General features: G+C 46.2%; 1 long non-coding RNA gene across 2 annotated transcripts; it reads right to left on the bottom strand.

Annotated features, from left to right (window-relative positions):
- Positions 1-3,098: 3,098 nt before the first annotated feature.
- On the bottom strand, positions 3,099-6,335 carry LOC135971358 (uncharacterized). 2 transcript variants are annotated; one of them, XR_010587520.2, is made up of 3 exons: positions 6,199-6,335; positions 5,146-5,618; positions 3,099-4,577 (listed from the first exon to the last, which is right to left on the bottom strand). It is a non-coding gene; the product is annotated as an uncharacterized lncRNA (long non-coding RNA). The 2 variants fall into 2 exon arrangements; XR_012413967.1 differs by lacking the exon at positions 6,199-6,335 and having other exon boundaries at positions 5,146-5,728.
- Positions 6,336-8,510: the final 2,175 nt, after the last annotated feature.

The raw sequence follows: 8,510 nt of genomic DNA on the forward strand, positions 1-8,510 counted from the left end.
TCCTGGGGAGGGCTGCATTCCTTGCCTGGGGAACCTTACTCCCAGTTAGGAATCACTGAGGTTGAGGTCCCTAATGGATTGGGGCAGCCACGGGGTAGAATGGAGGTAGCCCCATCTTACGGGGCTGTGTAGACCCAAGAAAACAAGCATTGAGTTCAGACTCTCGTCTGAAGCTGGCCACCTGAAAGTATTTGGGCTTTGGGGTGTGATGATGGCCTGGGGTCAGGGAACTGGTTATGACACGCAGGACATTCTCTGCAGCTCCCTAAGGTACAGGGTATGTTGCTAAGTATATGCTTTTAAAAACCCTAGGAGGAGGGGGCACCCAGAAGGGGCCCTGAAGTCAAGGGCATGGTCCAGCCTTTCCACCTCCCCGGCTGAAGACATGCTGGAGGACAGTTCTCCAGAGTTTCATAACAAAGAAGAGAAAAAAGAAATCAAAAAGACCTGGAGGATAGGCAAGCTAATGAGGGCTGACTGGGATTACCCTGCCCAATCCTCAAAACAAACCTTCCCTATCTGTCCTCTGGGCCAGGTGAGGAAACAGGTCACAATAGGACATTCAGACCCTGGGCAGGCAGCTGGCAGCCTGGAGCCCAGGAGGTGCAAACACATTTTTACTAAGACACATCCTGCACAGCCCTAAATCCATTAAAACTTGAGGCAATACAGCACATGCTCTGTGAGCACAGGGTTGGGGCTGGGGTTACAGATTAACAGCATCTCAAGGCAGAAGAATTTTTCCTAGTACAGAGATCAAAATGGACTTTCTTATGTCTTCGTCTTTCTCCACAGACACAATAACAGTCTGATCTCTCTTTCTTTCCCCCACACAGAGTGTCACCACTGTATGTCAGCCATGTCAGCCACTGGGGGACAGGCTTCAGCTTACACCCACCTTCCAAATTCCACCCTCTCACCTTGGTAGAAGCTGGCCAGGAATTGGGGCCAATGGATGGGTGGGGTCTGCACACGACACCGTGTTCAGGTCCCCATGACGGCCTCACACATGGGTGGTGGCCCTGCAGTTCCGGGTGCCACACACACCCCAGCCCCTGCTCAGGCCCTGATCTTTGAGAAGGGGGAGCAGCAGAACCTGGGCACTGACCCCACAGTGCCACTCACACCCACAGACAATTCTCCAGACAGGCATCAGGTCTCGGTCATGGCCACCTCCCCCTGCAGGGCCTCAGCTCTTTCCCGGGACTCACATGGTCCTTCCTCACATGCAGCTCTGGTAGGATGCATTGATCTGTACCCAGGGGCTCTGAGGTGACAATGGCCACGCTCATGCAGACTGCAAGGGCACAGGCTGGGTGCCCATTGTGGGGACCCTGACTGCAGCACTCCCAGACTATCATCGGGCATGCTGGCCCCCAGGCTTAGCTAGGGCACCAGCGGTAGGAGTGCACTGCTATGGACTCTGCAGGAGGAGGATAACTATCACCGCATCTTTATGTTCTCCTGCTGGTGTCACTCTGGGCTTCTCATCTCCTGGTTGTACGATTCAGGGCAGACTCTCTGAACACCTTGTGGGAAACAGCACAGTCCAGCAGAGAAGAGGCGAAAAGCCCAGCTGCGAAGATGAAAAAATGGCAGGTGTGACATGGACCCCCATTCAGATTCTGTATTTAGATAAGGTCTTCCGGAACACCTGCTCTCATTGGATAATACTTCAAATATACATATACATATACATATATATATATGTATATATAAAATTTATTTTTTTTTTTTGAGACGAAGTCTCACTCTGTAGCCCGCACTGGAGTACAGCGGCATGATCTCGGCTCACTGCAACCTCCACCTGCCGGGTCCTGGTTCAAGAAATTCTCCTGCCTCAGCCTCCCGAATAGCTGAGATTACAGGCATGCACCACCATGCTGGGCTAATTTTTTGTACTTTTAGTAGAGACGGAGTTTCACAATGTTGGCAAGGTTGGTCCTGAACCTCTGGCCTCGGATGATTCACCCACCTTGCCCTCCTAAAGTGCTAAGATTACAGGCATGAGCCACCGTACCCGGCCCATTGTGGCAGCTTAATCACAGAGGAAAAGAAGGCCTGGACCCAGCAGGAAGATGATGAAAAGGGATAAGAGCCGCTCTCTCACCTATGGTGTCAGCCAGGCACTTCCAACTTTCAACATAAGGGACACTAAATAGCTTTCCCAACAAAAACTGAGATGTTGGGTAAAACCTACAAAAATGCATCTTTGTAAGTGCATTACTGAGCTCGCATTGAAGGATGGAATCCACAGCAGTCAATAAAGAATTGGCGGGAACAAAAGTGGAATTTTTTTTTCAGTTTAGACAGTTGCACAGAGGATGTGGCATCAGAAACAAAACTGTATGTCTCTCCAAAATGAGGCCAGAAATCTGACATCTTAGACTTAAAATAAAAGCCCACCTCAGAGCAGGAGCAGCAAGGAGAGCAGCTGTCCCTGCATTGGTGCTGGGTGGAGGGAAAACCACTGACCCTGGGAACCGATGAGAAACAGTCCTCCAGGAGTTTGTGCTGGAAGACCTTGAGAGCATGGGTGAAATCGACGTGGCACCACGCGGCTGCTCACTTCACCTCTACCCCATGTGAGTGAACATCTTTGCTGAAACAATGCAACCCTGTCCTCAAAATATCTCCCCACATAAAATTCCAAGGAAGATAAGTCCACGTGCAAAAAGTTACAAAACTTAAGTAAACAAAGTACTGCGGATACATCCAATAATTCAAGAAACACATTCAGTAGAGCCACAAAAATCCAAAAGGTGGAAAAGATCAACTGCTGGCAAAGTATGCACTGCTGTTGCTCCTGTTAAGAGACTGTATTTCACAAAAAGCTAGACACGCCCCTCTGTGGCCTCACACTTGCCTTCTCAGGCATGTCTGCCCCAGAAATGCCCTTGCACTGTCTTCAAGAGACACATACGGGGCAAGAATATTTAGGCAGTGATTGAAGAAATAGAAAACACCTGAAAGCCATCCGAACACACCTCTATCAAGGAAAAAAGCTGGCACAGTCACATTGTGGAATATGATACAGCTGTGAAAATGAACTGCAGTTAGAAGTATCAACAATGAAAAATTACAGTGAACAAAGAAAATTACTGAAAAATACGCTGCTATTCCATATACAGTTCACAAACCATAATGTATGACATTGCTTAATAATATACACAGAAATGATAAACCTTATGAAAAGCAAGACAAACATTAACACATCAGTCCTATGTCTGGGTGAAGAAGGGAGACCCAGGTGATCAAAGAAGGGCATATTGTAGCCTTTCAAGACACTCGATGCTAATGGATGATGACATCAGTGCAATTATTAATCTATCGGATTATACATTCAATTTTGTTTGTTTGTTTGTTTTTGAGGCAGAGTTTTGCTCATGTAGCCCAGGCTAGAGTGTAATGGCATGATCTCGGCTCACTGCAACTTCTGTCTCCTGGGTTCAAACAACTCTCTCACCTCAGCCTCCCGAGTAGCTGGGATCACAGGTGCCTGCCATGATGCTCAGACAACTTTTTGTATTTTTTTAGTAGAGACGGTTTTCACCATGTTGGCCAGGCTGGTCTTGAACACCTGACCTCAAATGATCCACCTGCCTCAGCCTCCGAAAGTGCTGGGATTACAGGCATGAACCACCGTGCCCACCCAAATTTTGTAGACTCTTACGTGTCATATATTTCATAATTAAACATAAGAAATAAAATATTTACTGTAGTTTGTAAATGAAAGAGCAACAAAAAATGTTACAAACTTTTAAACATCAAACCTGTTGTATAGCTCATAGTGACCCTCGCATTAAGCTGTGGAAGTTCCAAGTTGTATTTCACTGTAATTTTCTAAAAGCTAGGTGAACAGATGAAAACCTGAATTCAGTTTTGAAACAAGATATTAAGATAATGTTACTGGTTAAAGGTGTCCAGCTTCTTGGTGCCTTGAACCAAGACTTGGACACAATGCAAAAATGGAGCAAGGAAAGAATGAAGCAGCAAAGCAGAGATTGACGGAAAATGAAAGCACACTCTACAGGGTGGGAACGCCTGAGCAGAGGGAGCCCGTTACTGAAGTTTCTGGGGTTTAAATCCCCTCTAGAGGTTTCCATTGGTTACTTGGTGTGCACCCTATGTAAATGAAGAGGAGGAAGTACAATTACAAAGTCATGTACTCAGTGTACGCCCTGTGTAAATGGAGAGGATATTTCCTGTCATAGCCCAAGAGTTTCCATTTGATTAGTTCTCCGAAGTCAGGGTGAATCGGCCTTATGTTCCTGCCTCCAGACCCCTTTCTCCTGCCTCCGTGGAATGGATGGCAGGACATGGAAAAGTGTTCTGTCCAAATGACATATCCCAGGGCACTGGCAGCTGAGGACAAGAGGGAAACAGTTGGTGCCACTGAGGAACGCTCACCCGTGTCTCCACACCGCACAGAACAAAGTGAGTGTCCTTGTCCTGAACCTTCTGAAGTGAGTATCTCGCCTCAGGGCTTTCATGAAACCCCTTTTTGGAGAAGTTCCTTCTCTCTCCTTCTGCAGCCACAAGGCAGCAGGGATAGCCCCTCTCACGCTGAAGTTCCTCTAAAAAAAACAAAGAGAATAAAATAATAGAATTAATGTAATGAATAATAGAATAATGAAAATGAAACTTTTTTACTGAAGCAGCTCTGGAATTTCATGTATTGGTGGCATTAAAAGCAGAAAATGAGCCTATAGGCCTGGTGGGGAGGCTCACGTCAGTAATCTCATCACTTTGGGAGGCCGAGGTGGGCAGATCACGGGGTCAGGAGATCGAGACCATCCTGGCTAACACGGTGAAACCCCGTCTCTACTAAAAATACAAAAAATTAGCCAGGCATAGTGAAGGGCGCCTGCAGTCCCAGGTATTCAGGAGGCTGAGGCAGGAGAATGGCGTGAACCTGGGATGCGGAGCTTGCAGTGAGCCGAGATTGTGTCACTGCACTCCAGCCTGGCAGCAGAGCAAGACTCTGTCTAAAAAAAGAAAAAAGAAAAAAAAGAAAAAAAAAAAAAAGAAAAAAGGAAATGGGCCTATAGTGCTCAATTTCATGACAAAAAATTAAGGAAAGAATAAAAAGACTCTACTAATAATGGTGACATGAGCTGCTCATATTGTCATTTTCTCTGGTACCTAATATTGGGGAGGAGGTGGGACCACCTGCCACCAGGCTCCAGGTGATTTTCAGGCTGTTCCCCCAAATCACTGCAGCTTCTTCCCTGCTGGTCCCTTGATCCTGCTGCTGTGCCGGGCGTCCTGTGTGGCAGGAGGCACCTCGGCAGCTTCCAGTGGGATAGGCCTGCGGCATTCTGAGGCTGAATGCCGTGATCACTAGGAAGTGAGGAGACACAAGCAGGAAGGGTTCAGGGATGGAGCGGTCGCTTCTCAGGGATCAGTCGCAGGCCGAAGCTGGGAAGAATCCCCTTTCAGGACAATGGCTCCAGGCTGAGGTCCATGCTGTTTCTGCGCATTATGATGACTGACCTGCATCCATAGGGAAGCATATCCGGGCTCCTTTTTCCTAGGTGATGTTGGGAACACCTTGAAATGGGCACTGGTGGATTTCAATTCCAGCCTTCCAGAAGCCACTCTAAATGGAAATTGAGCTAAGGGACGTAGCTGGAGTAAGTAAACAACTTTAGGTCCTGAACAACAATTTTCACATACAATATAGTGTGCAGGGAAAAATAAAGCCTCAGGACCCCAATTTACAGCCAAAAAGGAAAAAACATTAAACTGAAGCTGAATCATGCAAGAAACTGCCTTTCCTTTTGTTCCTAAGCAGATAGCTCAGATAAAGGGTTACATACCTCCACAGGAAGCTGGTCTATGTTCACCTTATCTTATGTAAAGGACTGATTTACCGCATGCGAGATGAAGACATAACTGATCATTCCCCATCTGCTCTCTTTCTCTTGCAACCTGAGGACCACCACAGATTCCCTCTTTCCCCTCCAGCCCACCCTTCCTCTCCAGCCCACCCTTCCCCTCCAGCCCACCCTTCCCTCCAGCCCACCCTTCCTCTTCAGCCCACCCTTCCCCTTTAACTACTGAAGCCCTCAAAATCATCTTGGGAGGAAGGCATAGACCACAGAGTGTTTCACGATCCTGTGTTTTTTCCTTCCAAGCACGTCCTTAACCTTGGCAGAATTAACTTTTAAATGGATTGAGATCGGTCTCAGGTACCTTTTGGTTTACAATCGCATGCCTCAGCCATCACACAGCTCTCTGGCCTTTGTCTTCTTTTACCAAAGGAGGAGGGTGAATTCCATGATCCTAAAACCCCTTCAGCTCTCCATAGGTTTCTGGGGGGACACAATTACCTAAGAGATTAGAGAGAGCATCATAAAATAGAAGTAGACGGTGTATGGCAGTTAGGGTTAAGTTTGGCTTCATAAAACAGAAGATTCAAGCTAACAGAGGCTCACACATATAAAGGTCTGTCTTTTCACATGAAAGGAATCTGAAGGCAGGCAATCCTCCCCTGTGCACTGGATCTGTGATCTTATCAGAGAGCCCAGCTTCTCTTATCATTGCCTCAGGCACTTTGACTGAAGGTGGTTGTATCTTCTAGATCACCTCATGCCCCAAGATAGCAGCTTTGTTCCTGCAATCACCGCTGCATTCAAAGCAGCAGGAAAAAGAAAAAATAAAACAACCCCATACTCAGTAGTTTGGCTCCTTTTAAGGAGTCCTTTTGGACGTCCTGCTCAACAATTCTACTTATATCACATAGGCCAGAATGGACCCACATGGCCACGTGGGTGCACAAAGACAGCTGGGGAATGAAGCATTTAGTGCAGAGCCTTGGTCAGAAGCGGAGGAGGAAATGGATGTTGAAGCAACTGTTTCTCTCACATGGCGTGTTAGTTGAGCTTGGAAGGATGAGTGGGTTATTTACAGACAGGCTTGGAGAGAGACACAAGCAAGGATCGTGTGTGGAAGAAGCATGCTGGGAATTCGCAGCATAAAGAGAGTCTCCCCCTCACTGCAGATTCTTCTGGCTAAAAACTCAAGGGCTTCTGAATTATTTCCATACTTTTTCTTTCTGAATTTAGAAGATTTACAATTCAATTATATGTAATGGTAAGACATCGTCTCCTTGGGGATTGTTTAAAAACAAGTCTGTTTGGGTTTGGAAAGAGAAACCTAAGACCCGCGTGCAGGGGTGGGAGTTTCAAGGTTCCTGGAACACAATGCTGGAAGGAATTCAGGCAAAATATTCCATGGTCTTCTGACTGCTCTCTGGTGCCTGTTGTGAAGTCTAAAAGCTGTGATGCTCCCCAGGAATGGCTGTGTTCTGAAAACTTTTCCAGGAGAGTGTCTTGAGCTGGACTACATTGTTACTCACTTTTGTAACAGACCAACTCTTGTGATAAGGAACCCACTCCCCCAATAACAACATTAGTCCACTCACCAGGGCGAAACCCTCATGACCTGATCACTCCTTAAAGATCCCTCCCCTCAGCACTACTGCATGGGGGATTCAGTTTCCAACACTTGAAATTTGGGGGACAATTTCAAACCATAGTAAGAAAACAATGGCAAAAATAAATTACTTATACAGTGTTTATCACTGATAATAAGGTATGCACAAAACATCATTTATAGTCTATATTCACTATAATATGTTGTGCTCTATTTTCATGTTAATTCATGCAAAGAAATAAAAAACAAAGAGAAAGATTTTCGAGAGAGGTATTAAGAAAGAGCACCATAACTTTTAGTGAAACTGAGAAACTGGTGGAAGTAATTGTTTTAAAAATCTTTTTTATTTGCTGGTTGTTTGGAAGTCAGTGGTGACATTTCAAGGAGGAGTTGTCATTGGGAAGGCAGATTTCAGGAGGCTTCAGTAAGAGTGCATGAGGAAGATGGGGAAGGAAGGAGGACAGGTGACTTAGAAAGATTCTTGGTGGCAACTGGAAGTGCAGAAATAGAATGGTGACTTCAGGGAGAAGCAATTCAAGGAATGTTGTGTTTTGCTTCTCTCTTTCTGTCCCTCTCCCCATCTCTCTTTCCATCTCTCTCTGCCTCTGACTTTGTCTGTCTCTGTTTCTCCCTCTCTGTGTCTCTCTCCTGGTTGCTCTGTCTCTCTCTGTCTCTTTTTAAGACTCTGTGTGTGTCTCTGTCTCTCTCTTCCCCTCATCTCTTTCTCCATCTTTCTATGTCTCTCTGTGTCTCTGCTTCTCTGACTTTTTCTGTCTCTCTCTCTGTCTCTCTCACTCTCCCTCTTTCTTTCTTTCTTTCTTTCTTTCTTTCTTTCTTTCTTTCTTTCTTTCTTTCTTTCTTTCTTTCTTTTTCTTTTTTTCTTTGTGTGTGTGTGTGTGTGTGTGTGTGTGTGTGTGTCCCACTTTCTTGGCATCTCACTCTCACTCTCCATCTCGCAGCTCTCTTTGGTTTCACTATGCAAGCTGACTCTCCCCACCTGATGATCCAGTGGGATTAGCAGGAACCGGGTGGACTACCCCCCCCACCCGCATCCTGTGCCCATCCATGAA

This window comes from Macaca fascicularis, chromosome 6, assembly GCF_037993035.2.
Source record: "Macaca fascicularis isolate 582-1 chromosome 6, T2T-MFA8v1.1".
In the NCBI taxonomy this organism is placed as follows: domain Eukaryota; kingdom Metazoa; phylum Chordata; class Mammalia; order Primates; family Cercopithecidae; genus Macaca; species Macaca fascicularis.